Source organism: Salmo salar, chromosome 16 (assembly GCF_965601325.2).
Source record: "Salmo salar chromosome 16, fSalSal1, whole genome shotgun sequence".
NCBI lineage: Eukaryota > Metazoa > Chordata > Actinopteri > Salmoniformes > Salmonidae > Salmo > Salmo salar.
In genome coordinates, this window is record NC_138306.1 from 68,861,133 (window position 1) to 68,885,509 (window position 24,377).

The following is a 24,377-nucleotide window of genomic DNA, read 5'->3' on the forward strand; positions in this document are numbered from 1 at the left end:
TTCTTCTTTTCATAGAATAAAGATGGGTTTTCTTTGAATGAGGCTACTTTCTCTGCTCTTTGTGTCTGCTCCCTGCAAACCCTTTCCCCCACCAGACAGTGAGTGCACAGAAACATTGTTTCTGAATATCAGGCCCAGACTCTCTCCTCACTACTGAATGAGAGCCTTGGGGTGAACCAGACTGTTGCAGTGTTCTGTCTCTCTCTCTCTCTCTCTCTCTCTCTCGTCCACTGGGGAAATAAGACGTGTTATACATCCAATAAGACTAAAAGTATGTGCTCTAGCAGCAGACGTGAACGTTGTCACACTGTCTAAAGGACCTTCTAAAGCTCTCAGTATGCAGCCCACGATCTGGAGCCAGAGACTTCTCTGGAAATCCAATTTGAGGAAAGCGGAGTCTGAAGGGGCAGTTTAGGGCATTTAGGATGACGAGGCCAAGTGGAGGGTGTAGCTGAGACCGAGGGGGATAGTCAGACATTTTTACATGCACCTGCCTTCGTAAACGGTACCGTAGATCTGTCATGATACAACAGGATGCGTGAGGTAACGAGCAGCATTACTTCCGGGGCTTTGGACAAAATCACCATTTCGCAGGTGAATTCTGAAACCCTGACCTGTTCACCGGACGTGCTTGTTGCACCCTCGACAACTACTATGATTATTATTATTTGACCATGCTGGTCATTTATGAACATTTTAACATTTTAACATTTTGACCATGTTCTGTTTTAATATCCACCCTGCACAGCCAGAAGAGGACTGGCCACCCCTCATAGCCTGGTTCCTCTCTAGGTTTCTTCCTAGGTTTTTGGCCTTTCTAGGGAGTTTTTCCTAGGGAGTTTTTCCTAGCCACCGTGCTTCTTTCACATGCTTTGCTTGCTGTTTGGGGTTTTAGGCTGGGTTTCTGTACAGCACTTTGAGAATATCAGCTGATGTACGAAGGGCTATATAAAAATAAATTTGATTTGATTTGATTTGATTTGATTTGGTCAATAGACTTTCAAAGAGAGACGGTGGAGCTCTTCCTTCCGGTTCCGATCCTCGTTCTACCTCTTCTTTTAACATGTATGGACCCAGTCACGACACAGGAAGTACAGGTTCCCAGGCCTCTTCCGTTAACTGTATGGTTTTAGTTAGCATGCATGCCTATGCTAATATGATATTAATATGCACGTCCAGGTGTCTTTGCTGCTCCAATAGCCAGTGACAGTCTCCAGAGAGCCTGTAGTTCCTGTATCGTGAGAGGGACATTTCTTGGCCCCTGAGGCTCCCAAAGGCACAGTCTCTAGCTATGGTGGTAACCTTTGACCCCTCTTCCTTCCTGTTTAGGTCATAGATCTCTTCCCTCCCATTCCCTCCAGACAGCTGACCTGATAGGCCTGTTCAGTCACGCTATCATGCATATTTAATCTCCATGTTTGAGCGGTAGCCGATGTCATCAGTTCTTGTCTGTTGGAAAGAGCCGTTCTGCGAACATGATGGATCCCGCAACTTTCCATTTCTGGTGGCTTCACTATCTCATCATCGCTCTCTGCTAGACCTGTGGAGGAAGATGGAGATCACACGAGAGAGAAACCCAGTCTAAATATGGACTGTGTGTTGATTGAATGTGGTCTCATTTGAAACCCTCAGCTCTCCAGCCTGCTTGGCAGAGACCGATAACAGAGATTAGCGTAAAGAGGGAACAAAACCAGTGTTTAACGCAGCAGGCAGCGAGCTAGTCCACGGGATGGGTTCACTCTGAGGTGCACGTGTGTGGGTGTCATCAGGCCCCTCTGAGCAAATCAAGTGGAACGCAATTACTGTGTGCATCCTCGCTCTGATAAGGCTTTTAAAAGCATTCTTTATCTCTTTCCCTCGCTCGTCTTTTTTTCCCTCCCTCCCCTCCCTCCCTCCCTCCCTCCCTCCCTCCCTCCCTCCCTCCCTCCCTCCCTCCCTCCCTCCCTCCCTCCCTCCCTCCCTCCCTCCTTCCATCTCTCACCCATCCATCCATCATTCGTCCATGCTGTTGCACGTCAATCTGAATTACCAAGGATTCATGTCTATCTGAATTACCAAGGATTCATGTCTATCTGAATTACCAAGGATTCATGTCTATCTGAATTACCAAGGATTCATGTCTATCTGAATTACCAAGGATTCATTGTTTCGTGTCTTTTAGTTAGGGAACCTGTCGCCCATGACTGTAACTGACAGCACTGAAAGGCCCAGTGGATGCTTCTGGTTGTGGTTGTCTTATTGCTCTACCAGGGCTTGACCATCAGTCAGCAGTTAAAAGCCACGATATGCTTCATCTGATCTAGGGCCGTTGTCGAGAGCAAGTTGGGCATAGCGGGGATATTTGGCTGCTCCAAAACACCCAAGCGGGCAGGCAAAAACTATGGCCAAAGATGACATCATTCCTTGCTCTCGCCGCGTGTGCGTAGGAGGGTGCGCGTGCATGTGTGAGTCAGTCCACCGTTTTAGTGTGGCTTTGAGCTCCGTCGTCTATTTCAGAATTCGGGAGAATAATCCGTCTCCCACCAGTGACGGCGCTGGGTTGTCAGAGAGCGTTGTCGGATGATTAGACCTAGATGGTAAGTTGGCAGTCACTCACACTCACACACACACACACACACACACTCACACACACACACACACACACACACACACACACACACACACACACACACACACACCACTCGTCCCTCACGCACCCTGGCACTGCGGGCCAAGGCCAGATCAACGGCTGTAGCAGGACCAGCTCCTCTCTCTGTCTCTCTGTCTGTGTCTCTCTCTCTCCGTCTCTCTCTGTGTCTCTCTCTCTCTGTGTCTCTCTCTCTCTCTGTGTCTCTCTCTGTGTCTCTCTCTCTCTGTGTCTCTCTCTCTGTGTGCCGTGACTCTTCCTGCACTCTAATTTACCCTCTGATGCAGATGTACAGACCAGGCCGTCACTGTGTGGGTACCGCGAGGCCACGATGTGTATACTCCTAGCACTGCCTCCCACTCAGCAGCAGTAACAGCAGCTCCCTGGTCCATACTGACTACTGAAGGAGCCTGAATCACTAGCACTATGCTAATAACATACCATGCTAATCTTGTCCTCTTTGAATAACAATCAATGACAGTGTGATCTCTATGAATGAAAACTCCTTATTTCGCTTAGGATTGGCTACTACAAAACTCCTGAATATATTAGGCTATGCTTAAAATATCAAAAATGAAAATAGAAAGATCAAACAAATCATCTGAGTAATTGGAATGGATAATCTTGAGTTGAATGGACTTTTATAGGCTGAGAGCAACTGTTTAACTGTTGATATTACCCCTGACCCTGTCAGCCAATAGGCTAATTGAATGATCAGTGTTTACGTTCCTCTCTGTAATAAGTTGTTACTTGTGTCCTCCGGCTTGTATATCACTTCATTCTGCTCCCTTTGTCAGGGCGTCTCTTCTGCCTCCAATTATCTGTACTCTCTATTCTCTTTCCCCGTTTTTGGAACATTTCACATCAACCTGGACCTATTGTTCAACTAGTGAGGAGAAACATTGAGAAATACATTTCTATTGTGCGGGGTTGTGGTATTGTGCGGGGTTGTGGTATTGTGCGGGCTTGTGGTATTGTGCGGGGTTGTGGTATTGTGCTGGGTTGTGGTATTGTGCGGGGTTGTGGTATTGTGCGGGGTTGTGGTATTGTGCGGGGTTGTGGTATTGTGCGGGGTTGTGGTATTGTGCGGGGTTGTGGTATTGTGCGGGGTTGTGGTATTGTGCGGGGTTGTGGTATTGTGCGGGGTTGTGTGGTGATCTTGTGTAGGGCTGTGATGTGTGGGGTTGTGCAGGGTTGTGATGTGTGGGGTTGTGTGATATTGTGTGGGGTTGTGATGTTGTGTGATATTGTGCGGGGGTGTGAGGTTGTGTGGGGTTGTGTGATATTGTGCGGGGGTGTGAGGTTGTGTGGGGTTGTGTGATATTGTGCAGGGTTGTGATGTTGTGTGATATTGTGTGATGTTGTGCAGGGTTGTGATGTTGTGATGTTGTGCGGGGTTGTGATGTTGTGTGATATTGTGTGATGTTGTGCAGGGTTGTGATGTTGTGCGGGGTTGTGATGTTGTGCGGGGTTGTGATGTTGTGCAGGGTTGTGATGTTGTGGGGTTGTGTGATGTTGTGTGATGTTGTGATTTTGTGTGATGTGATGTTGTGTGGGGTTGTGATGTGATGTTGTGTGGGGTTGTGATGTGATGTTGTGTGGGGTTGCGATGTTGTGTGGTGTGATGTGATGTGTGATGTTGTGATGTTGTGTGGGGTTGTGATGTTGTGATGTTGTGTGATGTGATGTTTTGTGGGGTTGCGATGTTGTGTGGTGTGATGTGATGTTGTGTGGGGTTGTGATGTGATGTGTGGGGTTGCGATGTTGTGTGGTGTGATGTTGTGATGTTGTGTGGGGTTGTGTGATGTGATGTTGTGTGGGGTTGTGTGATGTTGTGTGATGTTGTGTGATGTTGTGTGGGGTTGTGTGATGTTGTGTGGGGTTGTGTGATGTTTGTGATGTTGTGTGGGGTTGTGATGTTGTGCAGGGTTGTGATGTTGTGATATTGTGTGGGGTTGTGATGTTGTGTGATGTTGTGCAGGGTTGTGATGTTGTGTGATATTGTGTGGGGTTGTGATGTGTGATGTTGTGATGTGAGATATTAGCTTGAGGGGACAAACATTGTAAATCCAGCTTGAGGGGACAAACATTGTAAATCCTTGAGGAACTGAATGTTACAGCTGTGACTGTCTTGCTAACGACACAGAGCAAGACTTCCTCTTCACCTCCCCATAACCTCCCTATGTGGCTCTGGGGCAACACTGTGACACTGGTCGTATTAGGAACACCGAGCAAACAGACAGAAACTGAGTCACAAGTTTGTAGTGTTTAGCCTGGTGTAGCCTATTTGCTTAAAGTGACATCTCACACAGTCTACTTTTTCGTCAAGAATATGGCTATTCCAAGTTGCAGGCAACAAATGGGCTCGTATTCAGTTGGACGACACAACCTTTTCCAGAACAGACATTGTGAGTGGGAGAGTGTTAGAAAGAGGCAGAGAGAGAAAGACGGAGAGGAAAAATGACCAAGAACTTGACATTAAAAGAAATCCTAAATGACGTCCTTAGCCAGGATAAACATGGCTCACTCTCTGGGGAAGAATCTACAGTAATTGAAAAGGAAGGCGGAGGTAATGATGAATCTGAGAGGGGGCAGAGCAGAGGCCTACATTTTGAGTTCTATTCTTTTAATGAGATTGGGGATTGAACCTGGTAGTTAAGAAAAACCTATCTCTCTTTCTCTTATATTAAGTAATGAGAAGAGTAATGCTGGAATGTTCTTTTATTTTATTTAACTCTTATTTAACTAGGCAAGTCAGTTAAGAACAAATTCTTATTTACAATGACGGCCTACCCCGGCCAAAACCGGACGACGCTGGGCCAATTGTGGGACACCCAATCACTGCCGGATGTGATTTAGCCTGGATTTGAACCAGGGACTGTAGTGACGCCTCTTGCACGGCCACTCGGGCGCCCCATTCTATGGGTGTAGAAAGACTGTCTTCTGTCCGTCTGTTTCTGCATAGTAGTTGGATTGCAAGATTAAACCAATTATTACTCCAATTAACAATCAGCAATTGCACAAATGGAACTAATAGCATAATAGCATTCTAATGTGATTCAGATCTGTTGCGGAATCACAAGATAAGGAGGGAACAGTTAGAATTGGCCCAGCTTCTGGGAACAGTTACGATTGGCCTAGCTTCTGCCACTTGGGGGTTCGGTCATGTTTTCGGGAGAACAGCTGCATTTTAAGAGATGTTGTGTGAAGCTCTGGATCTGCCGACAGCGCACACACATGCTATACAACCTCACGGGAGATGCTTGTTTTCTTGCACAACAGCCCATCTTTTCACTCGGGGCTAGGCTAGGGATTTATTGTGATGGGACTGAATAGAATATTGCTGTATCCGTGCCAGTCTCTCTCAGGGTAATTATTGCCGTCCGACAGGCCCCGGCTCCCCCTGGTCCTTGCTTGTAAATGGCTGTATGTTCACAAGTGAATGTTCTATGGAGTGTTTCATTATGTCCCTGGCTGCCATTGGCCACGTAGCTCCCTGATAGTCACGATCTGCAATCTCATAGGCCACCGCAACTGTCTGTCTGTAGGTCCAGTAATGATCTGACCGTGGGTCTGATCTACTTTTAATGGTGTCAGTGTGGATTAAACATGCAGATGCTTTGAGTCGTAGGGAAATACGCTGACATTTTTAAAAGGAGTACTGACCACTAGCTTATCAGTGTACATGCAAGGACAGAAGAAATACCCCCTTTTAAAGCAGGGGCCGAAGGGTACCTACAAGTTCTCCTTTTTTCCCTGAGGAGTGGTCCATTCAAGGTCTGTGGCTTGGAATTGGAACTAGGTCCGTGTCCCAGATGAGTGACTTGTTCAACTGTACAGTAGAGAATGAATGAATGAGAGCCTGTAGTCAAGGCCATCTGGAGGAGGAGGAATGCCCAGTTGTTTTGACAGGTGCTTAGCTAGCTGCTACTGCAGCAGGTCATCTTTGTGAGCGCTAACTGAAACCAGCCGTCGACCTAGAGGTTCAGGGGAAGAGAGGGAGCACTGGAAGCACATGCTGCTGAGAGAGGTTGAAAGAGACCGTGCACACACTTTGTGTTCAGTGTTTTGATGAATTAAGGAGCCATTTCCTTTGCTCTTTCAATCAACGTGTGTGTGTGTGCATGTTCATGGTATATGGGCGTTCCTATTTTGTGTGGAAGGAGCACACCTGTTGCTCTCCCCTATGTTGCAGGAGCCTGATTTGAATGTGGCGGAATACTGCAGTCATCTGCATAACCCAGAGTAGTAATCGTTGGACTTTATCATCACGAAGGGCAGCAGTACCATATCCATGAATCCCTGTTAAACTGAGCAGAAGACGACTTAAGGAGCTTTGGACGAAGTCGATAAGCACAGAGGTAAAAAAAGTAGGCTTTTAAGAAAAGGTTTGAAGGATTTTGTATTAAATGAGTTTTTATCTCTCAAGTACAATGTATTAATAATTCTAACTGGTTTGTTCACTATTCATCGCCACATGTATTTAGACCTTGTGTATATATCCTCTTCTAGCTGCTTCTAGTACCAATGCTGTCCTTAGACTCGGCAACTCAGACCACGAGCCAGGTGAAGTCAGGAGTGTTACAGAAACATAGTTCTGCATTACAATGCCTGGAGAGAAGTTGGAATGTTTCGAGAACCACATCAATCTATGATCAATCATTTATGTAGTGTTGAGTTATGGCAAACGACAACCAAAAAACGCTTCCAAAAGGGACCTGTTTTAGTCATAAAAACGCATTTGCAGCAGCAGCTTGGACGGAGTTATTTTAATGCCGTTGCGGTGGTACTGGGGTCAGAGTCTCACAGTGTGGAGGGAGGGAGACAGAGAGAGCTCTGCCATTGAGGGCAAATAACATTGACTGTGCAAGGCTCTGTTTATTATTTATAATAATAATAATAATAATACACTTTTTAAAGTGCTATTCATTAAAATAATCTCAAAGCATTTTAAAGCAACAAAAAAAGACAAGCAATTTAGAAAAAACATCTTTCATGAGATGGAAGGTCATGAGAGGGTCAGGAAAGTTCCTGGCTTGAGCGGTCATCAGAGGAAAGTGGTCATAAGGGGGAGGAGCAAGCAAAGCTGGTCTGTGTCAAGGTGTCTCGCTGTCCCTGCCTCCCCTCTGTGTGACTCGGTTGAAGTTTGAGCTCAGCCAGTGCAGTTCATGGACTCCGGAGTAGGTCTAGGCTAGCTACTCCTTCACTATTACCAAAATGAAGCGCCCGCTTGGGTGATGCTACGGCAGTCACGTGGCACCAGAAAGCACACCACATTTCAATAATAATTCAAGATTAGCGTTAGTCCTCCCTACGGTCCTCATCACTCCACACCTCTGCTGTGCCATCTTGCTTTCGGTTTCTCCATCCTCAACCTCCGGACACTGTGCTTATGAGTGCTGTGCTTATGAGTGCTGTGCTTATGAGTTCTGCCTGCGTCCGTGTCAGAGAGGAGAGTTAGACTGAGGAAGGACAGTTACAGGGAGCATGATGTACTCCAGAGCCAATAATGCTCTGTGCGTCACAAGTTGCGGGCAGCTCCTTCAGATCAAAGACTAACACTCCGGGGCATTCAGGGAAAGCGAAAAGGGGAGGATGGTGAGGAGGAGAGGAAAGAGCTGGGGGGGGTGAGGATTTTTGGCCAAGCACCCACTGACTGTAGCTGTTTTTACATCCTTTCTTCTTTGTACTTGGAGCCCTGGCAGTAAAACTTGGATGATTTTTGTGGACATGTTTGTTCTCTTCTTCTTAGTTTTTTTTTTCATCTTGAAAAAAAACTTTTTTTTAAAGCTTCCAAAAGGGTGTTTTTTTTATTTTTATTGACGAGCCTACATGGTTCTGACAGCCACTGGGACTCTCCTGTCTCTCCTCAACACTATGACCCCTGACCTCTAACCCCTAGGCCCCCATTCTATTTTTACCCTACAATCCTCCTAACTGTTTGTCATCCCAACAGGCTACACACACTGTGGTTTGGCAATGCTAATCTTCCCACAGCTGCCTGCAGAGATCTGTTTGGGATTAAATGGCTGTTTTCTCAGAGCCACCGATGTTTTCACATGTCCTCAAATGGCTTGGGTGAAATCTGAAATGTGGGACTCGTCAACATCATTGGGGTCTGATAGGCTCCTATGCACTCCATCTCTTACATAAATTAACATTTTGTAGGCTAATAGTGAAATTAAGTGATGCTTACCATTTAGGGCTGCGCAATTAATTGAAATTGCAATATTGACATGTGCAATATCCATATTGCATGAGGCTGCAATTGTTTTAAGTGCCATGAATGTAACATTCAAATGTAATAAGGGTCCCCTGGGAAGCTCTGACCAAACACTTTGGTTCCTACCCTGTAACACTGACCAACACTTTGGTTCCTACCCTGTCACATAAACTTCTACTGTACCTGGCTTTGTCATTTAGTTGTCATGCCAAACAACACCAACCATAGAATCAGAGAACTCATTTTATTTATATGATTACAACAGTTCATCCAAGTGTTTTGATCTAAATCGCAATTTGATTATTTGCCCATATAGTGCAGCCCTACTTACCATGGTTAATGGCAGCCTGATGGTCCCAGATCTGTTTATGCTGTCTTGCCAATCACGTATGGTCATTGTAAAGCCAAACACACAAACGGATCTGGAACCAGGCTATAGTTAAGTGGGTCAAGCTGGAAGAAAACTTGGTGCGGTATGGCACGACAATGGCCCTCAGGATCTCATCATGGTATCTCTGTGCATTCAAATTGCCATAGATAAAATGCAAACGTGTTCGTTGTCCATAGCTTATTCCTTGCCCAGACCAAAACCCAACCGTCACCATGGGGCACTCTGTTCACAATGTTGACATAAGCAAACTGCTCGCCCACACGCCATACACACTGTTTGCCATCTGCCCGTTACAGTTGAAACCAGGATTATTCAGTTAAGAGCATACTTCTCCAGCTTGCCAGTGGCTATTGAAGGTGAGTTTTTGCCCACTGAAGTCGGTTACGACGCCAAACTGCAGTCAGGTCAAGTCCCTGGTGAAGACAACGAGCACGCGGATGAGCTTTCCTGAGATGGTTTCTGACAGTTTGTGCAGAAATTCTTTGGTTGTGCAAACCCACATTTTAATCAGCTATCCAAGTAGCTGGTCTCAGACGATCAGGCAGGTGAAGAAGTCTGATGTGGAGGTCCTGGTGTGGCGTGGTTACATGTGTGAGGCCGTTGGACGTACTGCCAAATTCTCTAAACCAATGTTGTAGGCGGCTTATGGTAGAGAAATTAACATTCAATTCTCTGGTAACAGCTCTGGTGGATATTCCGGCAGATTTTAGTGGCCTTTTATTGTCCCCACCACAAAATGCACTTGTGTAATGATAATGCTGTTTAAATAGCTTCTTAATATGCCATACCAGGCAGGTGGATGGATTATCTTGGCAATGGAGAAATGCTCACAAACAGGGATGAGAAATACGTTTTTTTTGTGCTTATGGAACATTTCTGTGATCTTTTATTTCAGCTCATGAAACATGGGACACAACACTTGACACATTGTTTATAATTTTGTTCTGTTCTTTGTGTAAAATCATTTCTCCACAGTCAGTGGCAATTTGAATGGCTTATGCTTGTTAAGCCTCACAGTGGAATAACAGTAAACTCCGTTTATGTCACTGGATTACCACCTTTTAAGGGGATACTGCTGCTTTCAACCTCAAAGGATAGCCGGATTAGCCATCTTTTAGCAACTATAACTGGTCAGGCCACATGGTCATGACAAGCTGTTGGTCTTGGTTTTTGGTCCCGGTGTAAAGAAATCATAGGGATGCTGTGACTCTGAGTGGGAGACAGAGATGGAGCGAATCCTCCTTCCCCCTCTGCTACCCTAGAGCACGATATAAGACAGAGTCCAAGGTCAACTTATTTGGGTTTGGCAGCGGTTTTAACAGCACTGTACAATGACACAGACATTCTGTTCCTCAAACGAGCTGGAACGCTGTCCATTCTATTGTGGTTGAGGGAAATGGCATCGGCTGGGTTGTAAAATCAACACAAGGCACAGTGAGATTGATCACAGAGGAGCTGGCGGCTGGCTGGCATGCAAACAAATGTCCTCAGCTTTAGAATTGATTTGCCTCTTGGCAGCAATGCTTTCACTCCTACCAAAGGATCTTTGTCATTAAGGAAGCAGGCAAGTGAACATTCCCCAACACTTACTGAGATCAAACTGTGTTTCTTTCTGTGTCAAGCAAAGCTATTAAAGCACTTAGTATCGTTGTGTTTCTTTTGAGATAATAGATGTAGAAATATGTCTATTCATCTCGGGCTCTTTTCTGTTCTGTGCCTCTTCGATATTACGATAGAGGTCTAATGAAAGTGTGTATGCTTGTTTTAGACCACAGTTGTGCCAACATGGGATAGGCCTGGCCCTATAGCAGCCAATGTGTGTCAGCCAGCCTCTTCTGGTCTGTCTTCTGATACTAGCGGGCTGCGTTTAGGCAGCCCAAGCACAATTTTTTTTACATTTTTTTTTACTGATTGGCCATTTCACCAATCAGATCAGCTCTGAAAAGATATTATGTGTAAAGATATGTGATTGGTCAAAAGACCAATTACTGGAAAAAATATCCAAATTGGGCTGCCTGTGTAAACAGTGCCTTGGTGTCAGTTTGCACTGTGCTCTCTTGGCCCAGGGTCAACCATGTGACTCTGGTCTGCTGTGAACCAGCTGCTGGGAAAGACTTGACCCTGGATGGAAGGGATTCATCGGAGGAGGGGAGGAGACGACCCTGGGGAGACGGATAGTGACTGGATTCAACACAGGGGGACCTCTGCACCCAGGAAGTCAGAGACATGACCTCGGTGACCTCAGGTCCAGAGAGCACAGTGGGAGCTGTCATAACACAAACAGCCTTTACAGACTAGTGCTAACCAGGCAGGTGCTGACAGATCGACAGGGACACTAAAAAGCAACAAAAACATTCGTCAGTCTGCGAGTGGCGCAGTGGTCCAAGGCACTGCATCTCAGTGCTACAGGCCCTGGTTCGATTCCAGGCTGTATCACAACCGGCCGGGATTGGGAGTCCCATAGGGCGGCGCACAATTGGCCCAGCGTCATCTGGATTAGGGTTTGGCCGGGTTAGGCCGTCATTGTCAATAAGAATTTGTTCTTAATAACTGACTTGCCTAGTTAAATAAAAATCGTCTTGAACCAGCCTAGTGTTGCGATATGTTGGCTGTGTCTGATCAAACAGCCTCGACAAACTAATATTACAAAACACCACAATGTAGCCCCTAAAGGAAAATGATGAATAAAATAATAACAATTACAATCAGACAATGCATCTGTTAATTTGCAGTCTTTGGCCTTCCTCTTATTCAAGGACAGGCTTTAAAAATTCAAAGCGAATCGGCGAGAACCGAGAACAACAGATAAGACCTTCCTATTACAGCTGGTAGTGAGATCCATATCTTTAATAGACCACAACTGAGAAAGGCAAATGGGTGTGCTCAGAGACATTTATGGGTTATAAAAGCCAAACCGAACCTCACTTCAATTAAGAAATTGCTCTGCAGGGAGGGAGAGAGAGAGAGAGGGAAAAAAAAGATGGAAGGAGAGAAGCTGTAGTATAAACGTTGACCTTTAAAAAAGTCCATTCAACATGTTACTGTGGGCTGGGTGGAACTGAATGCTGTTGGACCATCACATTGAGGAATAAGTATTCTTTAAAACAGGCTGGTCTCCGGGTCTCAACTGCATGGGGAAATGTAGTGATTTTAGCAGGTCAAAACCCAACCAGACTCTGTCTGTCGTAGGGAAGTGCAGTTTGGGAGCAGTGTTCGTGGTGCAGCAGTGAGTATAGGGACAGCTCCCAGTTCAGTCACTGTAAGCCAGCACTGAAATAGCCTACACTTAAATTTGTATTCACATGAATGTCGAATAAAACAACCATTTTTAAATCTGTAGTATGATATCAATCTATAAGAGCCCATAGACTTTCAACCACGTGAGAACGATAGAGAATGCATTTTACCGTCCAATTAGACCTGTTCTAATGCTTCACTGAGTCTCTCAGTGCTGGAGTAGTCTCTGGCTCAGAGAGCAGCAGACCTATCTGCACAAAGTAATGAACCACTCAACGCCTCCATCGGTGCTTGGATGTGTGTGTGTGTGTGTGACACGACTAGCCTTCCCTACATTAGCAGGCATGTCCCTAGAGTATGGCGTTTTGGGACGTGAGGGGAACGGTTTTAGTGGACTAGCCTACATGAGTCCTGACTCTGGCCCTTCCCAGAATAGTTATTTTGTCTGTTGACACTCATGCCAACAACCTTTTTATTAATGTGCTGAACATCAGTCTGCACACACTTACCCTTCACATCCACACTTAAGCCTGCGGCTTGCAGCAGCAGCACACCGTTGTGCACCTGTCTGTCTGCTCCTCTTTGAACCAGAGCGTGGTTGAACCCGGCTCTCTGCATCTCTCCTAGACTGGGAAGCCACAAGCTAGTGCACAACGTTCTACTACGCAGACGTAAGCCAAATCGACAAACTTTTATCACGAGCGTTTTGGATGTGGTACAAGTCCTGTTTTGTGTAAATCGTACAGTTTACTTGTAGGCTAGCGGCTGATTCCCACTCACGTAGAGTCGTCGTCCCGCCCCCCCCTTTGCCTTGAAGAACAAAACGTTTTGATCATTTGCAGGCCTTCGTCTTTGTTTTTCAAATTGGAGTGATTTCATGTCAGATGTGTTGATTTGTGTAACCTACACTCATTCTGCTAGCCAAAGAATCTGCGTCTTCATATTGAAGATCCACAACTACACGTCAGCCCCTCAACGGGATTGTGGACTCATCTGGACAGCGGAGCAGAACTGAATTAGTCACATCCCAGCCTGACACATCCAAGGACATTTATTATTATGACGACGACGACGGGGATTAGCCTGTCTGTCTGGGCATCAGCACACTCAGCCTGACTAAATGTCATTTCCCTCATGCTCAATGGACATTTTATGGATGGAGGATATTTTAGGTTTTTTTCTCCCTCTTTCTATCATTTCCCCCCCACTCTCTTTTTCACATGTAATATGATCCCTCTCTTTGCCCTCCCCCAGTGCAGTGTTTTTGGCTGCTGTAGACTCTAGCTGTAGGCCCAGTGTTGGAACAGGTGTTCAGACAGAGGCCCTGCAACAGACTCCAGTCCTCCAGGACCACATTCCAGTTTTTCTTTTTTTTGTTCCTCCCAGGCAAAGTGTAAATGTAGCACTCATTCAAAGGCAATAAGGAAAGGTAGCAGACTCCGTGGCCCTCGGACAGGATTTATTCATCTCTGTGTTGAGAGAGGCCCAGAGAAGCTTAGCTGGCTTCTAGGCTATCTGCAGGGGTTGAGGGGTGGCTCAATAGCGGCTGCTTCAAATAGGTTAAACTGAGTATGGGGAGTAGTGGTGTGCTTGAAGCCTCCAGGATATCGTTTTTTTTGTTGTTGACTGAACTTCAACTCTGGTGTCCCATCAGACATGGTTGCTGTAGGATACCTAGTCGAGATCAGAGGATGACAGAGTAGTTAATGTAGCGGTTGAGAATGAGTGGACCCTAGGGACTACCTGTCTCCAGTCACACACGCCTGGGTTTCACATGTGACCGGTGGCATTTTAATTTACCGGACCCATATGCATTGGGTGCGTAATCTGATTAGGGCTTCCACCCACGTGCACAGAATGACAGAAATCACATTTTAAGTAATTGTAATTCATATTAACAGAACATGCAAGTCTATAGGATTCAATGTGCGGTCATTCTAGCCAAATTCTGATGCGCACTTTGAAGGTGTTAGAATACCTGTCCACATGTACTTTTCCTCAGCCAACAAGACGAGTAACGAACAGCAAAATCACTAGCCTGTCAATCTACTATCCCCCCATAGTAGAAAAGTTGACCTGTTCTATTGGTCAGCTAGTTGAGAAAGAAATGACCAATTCCAAACAGACTGGGACAGTTGTGGGATGATAGATTCCAAATTCATACAACCAGTAGAAAAAAACCTATGTGTTTAAAGCAACAGATTAGAACGTTTGGTTTAAAATGTTGATACACTAGCATTTCTTCACATTATAAACGCAGCAATGCGCACAAGGCAGTAGGCTACACGCGAATGTTCGTTCCACAATGCAATTAGCAGGAAAACGCCGTACATGCAAGCGGTTTCAAGTAACCGAAATGAAATATCCGTTTAGAAATGTAGAAAGAGGGGAGATCTAATATGCAGCAACTAGCATTGGTTGCTAATATGACTAGGATTGTGCATTTGGCTACTGGAAAATGAAAAAGTTGATATAAAATAATTGCCTCCACGGATATGGTCTGATTTTTGGCTAGGCTAATTTAAAGCAAGTCTCATATGTAGGAAAACGTTCAGGTTTTAAATATGCATACTGCCTCCAGCTCATTGTAAAGTGGTGTGTGACACGCAGATGAAGCCTGCCTACCGAAGCCTATGTATTTACTGTTTGAGATGCTGTAGTAGCAGCAGCTCTCGCGCTGTCTGACAGATTTTCCGTTCAGACTGTATGCTGTAAATGATACATAACGAATATACTGTACACACGCATCAATTTAATACCACTCAATTATGCAAATTAACCTGTAGACCGAGAATCATGACCAGTCAAATGTATTTACATTGAGTAGAATTAGGGTAGTGTCACGCTTGTATAAAGGATTTTGGAGACAGGCGCAGGAAAACACAATATATTTTTTTTTAATACACCCCAAACAAACACGTATACAAAAACACTGGACTGTACCCAAACAAAAGAATGAGGGTAAACCTTGTTGACCTACACGGGGACGATACCCGTAATACACAACATATAGTATAGCACCAACGCATAGGTACTCACACCACCAACGGACATGGGAACAATAACCGAGAGAGGGCACATATATAACATACTAATCAGCGGAAATGGGAACCAGGTGCGTGTAATCAGACAAGACAGTCCGGGGTTGATGATTATGAATCCCGTTCAGTGAAGCCTAGAAAGCCGGTGAACAGAATGAGCATCAGTACCGGGGGGGATCCGTGACAGGTTGCACATTTTGGGGAATATTCAGAGGTGGAAACTTTCCGTGGGAATTAACGGGAAATATATGCAAATTAATATTAATACCATTTAAATGTAGATTATTTTTTTGTTGCATTGGATATATTTACCATATCATATGGAGACAGGAACATAAACCTTTTACCTTATCATAAGTAGACAATTGCAAATGAATTGCAAATGAATAAATTCTTCCAATAGAAATAAATAAATAAATAAATGTAGTTACAAATTGAACTTTAATTAAATGAGTTGACTCTTCACATGGGATGATTTCACTGAACAACAAAAGAAAGGGAATTTGGAATGATCCCCAATGATCCATCGCATCTCCCTAAAATGTTTTCAACATACATCTGTAAAATGCTAGTCCAGAAACTAAAGCTTTGGTTGTCTTCCTCTCAGGCTTCCATGTCTTCTCCCTGGACCTCCTCAATGTCCACCTCTTGAACATCAGACTCTGAGGCCTCCTCTTCACTGTTACTTTCCAACCTTGTTGAGGATGACTCGTTGTCAGGCTCAAAAAGCCTCAAATTTGCCCGGATGGCCACCAATCTTTCAACCCTTGTATTGATCAGCCAGTTGTGTGCTTTGGTGTGTGTTCCCAAACAAGGACCAGTTGCGCTCTGAGGCGGCTGATGTTGGTGTGATTTGGAGGAAGATGGAGGCAACAGGGGAAAGAGCCTCAGATCCACAAAGTCATTTCCACCAGGTGGCTGATGAGATATGACGCCATATCGCATCTCCATCCCAAAGCCCTTGCTTGGAAGTGTACTTCGCCAGACTACCAAGAACCTTGACCTCATCCAGGCCAAGGTGGCGAGACATGGTGGTGATGACACCATAGACCTTGTTTATCTCTGCACCAGACAGGATGCTCTTGCCAGCATACTTGGCGTCCAACATGTACACTGCGGTGTGTATGGGCTTCAGGCAGAAGTCTTGACGCTTTTTGATGTATTTCAGATCTGCAGTTTCCTCTGCTTGGAGCAACAGTGAAGTGGGCAGGGCAGTACAGATTTATTCTCTTACATCTGCAAGCAGAGTCTGAACATCAGACAGGATGGCATTGTCTCCCTCAATCCACGCAATGGCTAATGCTAAAGGTTTCAGGCTGCTTACTACTCTCTCCCAAAATGCATCATCCAGGAGGATCCTCTTGATGGGGCTGTCCATATCGGCAGACTGCGATATTGACATTTCTTGGAGAGACTCCTTCCCCTGCAGGAGACTGTCAAACATGATGACAACACCATCCCAATGTGTGTTGCTGGGCAGCTTCAATGTTGTTCTCTCATTCTTCTCACTTTGCTTGGTGAGGTAGATTGCTGCTATAACTTCATGATCCTTCACATACTTAACCATTTCCTTAGCTCTCTTGTAGAGTGTATCCATTGAGGAGCAGATTCAATACATGAGCAGCACAGCCAATGGGTGTGATGTGAGGGTAGGACTCTTCCACTTTAGACCAAGCAGCCTTCATGTTCGCAGCATTGTCTGTCACCAGTGCAAATCCTTCTGTGGTCCAAGGTCATTGATGACTGCCTTCAGCTCATCTGCAATGTAGAGACCGGTGGGTCTGTTGGCCCTTGTGTCTGTGCTCCTGTAGAATACTGGTTGAGGGGTGGAGATGATGTAGTTAGTTATTCCTTGCCCATGAACATTCAACCACCCATCAGAGATGCTGGCAATACGGTCTACTTTCTCTATGATTTGCTTGACCTTCACTTGAACTATGTTGAACTCTGCCTACAGCAAATTAGTAGATAAAGCATGTCTCGTTGGAGGGGTGTATGCTGGGTGAAGAACATTCAGAAATCTCTTCCAATACACATTGCCTGTGAGCACCAGAGGTGAACCAGTTGCATACACAGCTCGAATAAGACATTAATCAGAATTTCTCTTGACTATGTTCCTCCATTGAGTCTAAAAAATGATTCCAGGAGGACCATGAGCTGTTGCTATTGATAAGGTGTCCGATTCATCATTTTCACCTTGAATAGAAGTAGAGGGACTTTTGTCAGAGGTTGCTTGTTGTGAGCGCTGAGGGAACTTTATGCACTTGGCCAGATGATTCTGCATCTTTGTTGCATTCTTCACATATGATTTGGCACAGTATTTGTAAATGTACACAGCTTTTCCTTCTACATTAGCTGCAGTGAAATGTCTCCATACATCCGATAGTGCCCGTGGCATTTTCCTGTAAAGATTAGATAGAAATTAGTTTTTTTTAAAAACAAATACAATTCCATGTACAGATAAATAGTTAAGCAGTTAGATTAAACAACTCCTTTGTAAGATAAATGTTTTAAAATGAAACATGTATGGAAACAGGTGAATTAACACTCCTCAGTTAGCAGGCTCAAGCAAGCTAAAACCCACATGGTAGCAAAAACTAACTAGCAGAAATTAACAAGTTAGAAATTATTTAAACACACTTTGCTGCAGGCTACTATTTACTGTTAACAAAAAATCATGTATGTCATAAAAAATTATATTCAGCCCACACAGTATTGTAATCAAAACTTACCAGAAAGCATGTAGTCCTTGGCTCAGACAGTGTAGTAGTGTGGGCTCAATAGCATCTCATTAGTGTGCAAGATCTTGAGAATCAGCTGTACATGTGATGGAAGAGTGCACTGCACATGTGATGGAAGAATGCACTGTGCATGCTGAGGGTTGCAATTCCATTGAATTGGGGATAGTTTAACCAAAAGATGTCACAAGACCTAGAATTGCCTTATGTGTATCCCACAAAAAAGGTTCACAGTTATAAGCTAACTTTTTAAAAATGAATTTAAACAAAATTCCCCAAATTCCCGGGCTTAACTTCCCATGGAAAACTTTCGGAAAATTTCCGGAAATTTCCTGGAAAGTTTCTGACCCTTTGCAACCCTAACTAGAATTTCCATCAATCAATAGGCTAAAAACCATTATTTCACAATGGGATTTTTTTCTTCTCCTCCCGGCGCCAATTTTGTTTATTCAGCTTTTGTATTTTTTTTTTTTTATCGCCCAAAAGCCAGCTATAACCGGCTAACGGAAACCCTGACACACACACACACACACACACACACACACACACACACACACACACACACACACACACACACACACACACACACACAAATGAGTCTATTAGTTCCACACTTCTCACATGCCCTCCCCTTGGCATGGCATGACATGGTAACCTGGCAATGGTCCCTGCTGTCAGGGCTGGTTAGGCCTAGGTGAGCTGAGACACGCCACCCAGCCAGCAGGGGGTCGAAGGGGGAGCAGAGAGCACAGCTGGCACTGTGAACCGTGCTTAGCCTCTGTGTCGCTCCATCCACATACTCTCCCTCTTGCGTACTCTGCCTGCTCCTATAGCCTCTAACCCAGTCGGTACTGGAAGCTCTGCACTGCCTGCTCCTATAGCCTCTAACCCAGTCGGTACTGGAAGCTCTGCACTGCCTGCTCCTATAGCCTCTAACCCAGTCGGTACTGGAAGATCTGCACTGCCTGCTCCTATAGCCTCTAACCCAGTCGGTACTGGAAGATCTGCACTGCCTGCTCCTATAGCCTCTAACCCAGTCGGTACTGGAAGCTCTGCACTGCCTGCTCCTATAGCCTCTAACCCAGTCTGTACTGGAAGCTCTGCACTGCCTGCTCCTATAGCCTCTAACCCAGTCCGTACTGGAAGATCTGCACTGCCTGCTCCTATAGCCTCTAACCCAGTCCGTACTGGAAGCTCTGCACTGCCTGCTCCTATAGCCTCTAACCCAGTCGGTACTGGAAGCTCTGCACTGCCTGCTCCTATAGCCTCTAACCCAGTCGGTACTGGAAGATCTGCACTGCCTGCTCCTATAGCCTCTAACCCAGTCGGTACTGGAAGATCTGCACTGCCTGCTCCTATAGCCTCTAACCCAGTCGGTACTGGAAGATCTGCACTGCCTGCTCCTATAGCCTCTAACCCAGTCGGTACTGGAAGCTCTGCACTGCCTGCTCCTATAGCCTCTAACCCAGTCTGTACTGGAAGCTCTGCACTGCCTGCTCCTATAGCCTCTAACCCAGTCGGTACTGGAAGATCTGCACTGCCTGCTCCTATAGCCTCTAACCCAGTCGGTACTGGAAGCTCTGCACTGCCTGCTCCTATAGCCTCTAACCCAGTCGGTACTGGAAGATCTGCACTGCCTGCTCCTATAGCCTCTAACCCAGTCGGTACTGGAAGCTCTGCACTGCCTGCTCCTATAGCCTCTAACCCAGTCTGTACTGGAAGCTCTGCACTGCAGCCCCGTCTGGGTCCACAGGTTTCCCGTTTTGAGGTCATTGTCTTTATAGCACTCTGCTGCTCTCATACTGAGTCATACAGTAGCATGATGACGAACCTCTCTTCCAGACTCTCTCCTGGTCTTCACATTGATCATCATTGGTCCTCCTTTCTCTAATGAAAGACATCACTCTTTCTTTCTCCCTCGGTCTTTCTGCCCCCTCTCTCTCCCTTTGTATTACTCGCCCCATCCTTCTCTCTCACCTCCCCCCCCATCTTTCTCTTAGTCTCACCCTCTCCTCCCCTTCTCTCCTCTCCTGGTTCTCAGACGAATAAAAAGGATCCTGAAATTGGATTACAGAGCTGGGTGAGATGGAGATGAAGGAATTGGCTGAGTTGGACCTGGTTAAACCCGTTAGGAATCTCTCTCTACCCGCTACAGGCAGCTTCGACCCTGCTGCACATTTATGCAATTACACTGAAAACTGGTCCACGTCCTCCCCAGCCTCCTGGTCCTATCCCCTCTAGGGCAATCTCTGCTCTCCTGACCTCCATAAGCACTCTCTGCTATTGGTTAATGCATGCTTTGTGCCCTAATGATCTATTAAAGAGTTCAAAGTTATTATTAAGTAATACTTGCTTAACCGTCCTCTCAGTTCAGTATTATATTTGTGGAAATACACAAGACGCATAATAAGAAATTGTGAGTTGTGTGTGTGTGTGTGTGTGTGTGTGTGTGTGTGTGTGTGTGTGTGTGTGTGTGTGTGTGTGTGTGTGTGTGTGTGTGTGTGTGTGTGTGTGTGTGTGTGTGTGTGTGTGTGATCTTGACCTTCTGTTTCAGTTCTCTTCTTCTGAGATGCCAGAGCAGGTCACGATCTTCCAAACCCTGCTGAATTAGCCTCAGACAGCTTGTCTCCATCTTCCTGAGAAGAAAACGCAATATAGTTATTTCTCCATGTTGTCAGATTCCTATACTCTACCATAACTGTTTTGACAATGATTAAGGTGTGAGCAATGTTCTATTTACGGTTACAATGATCTGTTGCCTTTTTATGAAATATTACATCTCTTGAAGAACTTACCACGGCATTATGCTGGCGTTCCACTGCACACCGAGCTGAACAGGGTGTGAACAGACAGAGCAGAGCGGTGATGGAACAAGACGACAACCTAGCTGAAACATGGATAGCCAATGCGAAGGAAAGGCTGAACACAAAAATGATAATTTTGAAAAGATTGTCATTTCCATGTTTGCTTTAGAGAGGAAAAACGGGCGTTATGGATGCTGCGCCCTCCTTTAGGGATGCTGCCCCCTCCTTTAGGGATGCTGCCCCCTCCTTTAGGGATGCTGCCCCCTCCTTTAGGGATGCTGCCCCCTCCTTTAGGGATGCTGCCCCCTCCTTTAGGGATGCTGCGCCCTCCTTTAGGGATGCTGCCCCCTCCTTTAGGGATGCTGCCCCCTCCTTTAGGGATGCTGCCCCCTCCTTTAGGGATGCTGCCCCCTCCTTTAGGGATGCTGCCCCCTCCTTTAGGGATGCTGCCCCCTCCTTTAGGGATGCTGCGCCCTCCTTTAGGGATGCTGCCCCCTCCTTTAGGGATGCTGCCCCCTCCTTTAGGGATGCTGCCCCCTCCTTTAGGGATGCTGCCCCCTCCTTTAGGGATGCTGCCCCCTCCTTTAGGGATGCTGCGCCCTCCTTTAGGGATGCTGCCCCCTCCTTTAGGGATGCTGCGCCCTCCATTATGGTTGTCTTAAATAGACATTCAAATCTTAAAGATTTCTTGGATCAAAATATAAAGCATTTGACATTTTGAAGTTCAGGATAGTATAATTACAGGCAGTCTGAATATAGTGTACAAGGCCAGGCACCACAACCTAATATATTATCTTTCTTTCTTTCTTTCTTTCTTTCTCAATATAATTTGTATCCAACATTTACTCAAGTGTTTCCTTTATTTTGGCAGTTCCCTGTACATGTGCCTATACTGCCAATCCACTTTTCTGGACACTGAATGAAGTCTATGTTTTGGGGGGCTTTCAGTTGAAAAGACACTCCAGGCCTTTTCACAGATTGTTGATCTTTTTGTCTAAAAACAGTACTGCCATGTATTAGAAATGCATTTCAGCATACATTTAGCAAGAGAATCTTAGCTAGAACACATACTTTTTCAAGATATCAACAATGTTCAAGATATTAACAATTTCAAGATATCAACAATTGCTTCAGGGAAAGTCTAAAGAATACTTCTCAGAACCAGCACACTAAATCTGGTGAATGCAAAATCTTCTGAAGCCAAGATATCATATCAATAGTGATGGGTAAAAATTGATGCAGTTACATATCGAGGATATTTTTGGCGATATACTGTATCGTTTTGACTATCGCAATATTCTTTTTGTGCTAGTTGACTCTACCTGAACCAAAATGTCAATGTATTTCCTTCATAGAGAACAAGCTATCTTCTTTTTGAAATAGGGAGCCAATTTGTTTTCAGCACTTTTTTTATTTACATCAAAACTAGTTTTCCCATGGCTGTCTCTTGTCCATCTGCAGCAGATATATGGTAAGCAATCTGTTTGGACCGTGGAATCGTAATAAAATCACAGTATTGACTCGCAATACATGTAGAATTGTGAGATTCGCAAAACATATCATATAGGCACCTAAGTATCGTGACAATATCATATATTTACAAGACAGTAGAACACGCAAACAAAACTCAAGACACTTACATTTGTTCTGTATTGCTTCATGAACACCTCATATTCATAACTAACACTGGGGGACAGCTGTGAGTGGAAAAACCAAGCTCTGTGAGCCTTTTCTAAAAGCCATGAAATATGAATGCCTCCTTCTCTGTAAGGGTGAAAATTCAAGCAATTTCCTAGTTAAACTGGTCAAAAGAATGAACTGCAACATATAGACCTTAAGGATAATTATGACCAGGGTTTAATTTGGAAATGCCTAACTTTATTTGTACACGCTTACGGTAGGTTGACCTTCCCACGGAATTACCTCTATATGCCCAAAGCTTGGGATAAGACCCAAAAGGTTTTTTTTTAAAGAAAAGGAGCTTAGGGTAGAAGTCTAGTTGAGTAACTAAAACTATAATCAATAAAGATGGTTTAATATGTTGGCAGGCAACGAAGGATTTACGGTGCGTTGAGGTAAATATGTTTTATGGCTCTGCAATTTGCATATCTGTTTTCAGCATTAAGCCCAAAATCAACTTCTGCTTGAAAATAATGTCTTCAACATGTTTGTGCCTTTTTAACCCTGTCAGTTGATGACTGACAGCCTTTATCAGGCTCTTCCTGCCCTACGGTCATGGATGAGAGAGGAAAGAATTCCAGTAGGGTGACATCATCACTCTCAGACAATAGTGGCTTTCTCTTGCTGGGTCACTGAGGTTCTTTACTGTAGCCTTACCGAGTCATCTCAAACTCAATGTGCTGTAGAAATAACAGCGAATCCGTAAAGAGACTACCCTCGCAGCCCTATGTACTTGTTTCCTGGACCCTTAGACTAAAGAGCACTTTCAATCGAGGCGAGCATGCTTTTTATTCAGAGAGTTTGATCTGGGTCTGGAAAACTGGCCCTCTGAGTTGAAAAGAACTGTGAATAAGGCGCTCTCAGTCTGGCGGAGAAGTGGCCAGTGGTTAGTCTGACAGCTCTGAAGTGTGTGCGTTATCGTTTTTGCTTGGCGCCTGGAACCCAGCCCCCCCCCCCCCCCCCCCCCAGCCTCCCTCCCTGACTTGTCAAGGCCGTCCCGCTGAAGGGTGATGGGTGAGAGGGCTGGGGACTCACAGCCTCATCCCTGTGGAGGGCGTCAGGGCGATGGGGGAGCGCACCTCTGACTGGCCCTGGAAGGAAAAACGGCCTGTCACTGCAATATCTCTCTGACACACAGTCTGGCTGGAGACACCATCCAGCAAGAGATCACTCCATGTTGTCTCTCTCTCTCTCTCTCTCTCTCTCTCTCTCTCTCTCTCTCTCTCTCTCTCTCTCTCTCTGGCTTTCTCTCTTTCTCTTTCCATCTCTCTCTGTCTCCTTTTCTACTCCCCCTCTCGTCTCTTTTACTCCCCCCCCATGTCCCTAATGTCTCCATCTTGATATCTCACTCTCGTTTTTTTTCTTCTCCCATCCCTCCCTCCATCTTTCTCTCTCCCATCCCTCCCTCCCTCCATCTCGCTCTCTCCCCTCTCTCTCTCCATGAATAGACACCAGTCTTTGTGTTGTTTACCCTCAGTGTGCAGCAGCACTAGATATCTCCTGGATCAGTTTGATATATTCCTTATTAGGACTGCAGGTGCTGGCTGCCCTAACTCTTTCTCCTCTCTCGCTCTCTCTCTAAGCCGTGCATGTGTATAGATGCATTTAACATAGAACAGTGCTCTGCTCAGTGTGTC

General features: G+C 45.3%; 1 protein-coding gene across 3 annotated transcripts in view; it reads left to right on the plus strand.

The window, feature by feature from the left end:
* Positions 1–24,377, plus strand: part of LOC106574449 (cytoplasmic protein NCK2) — a 62,661-nt gene that overhangs the window by 14,992 nt on the left and 23,292 nt on the right. The window contains exon 1 of one of the 3 annotated variants that reach the window (XM_014150348.3): positions 6,608–6,987. The exons of the other annotated variants lie outside the window; for them this stretch is intronic. The gene's annotated coding sequence lies outside the window, so the exon portion shown is untranslated. Of the gene's footprint in view, positions 1–6,607; positions 6,988–24,377 lie in introns of those variants that run through there. 3 annotated transcript variants of the gene reach the window in all.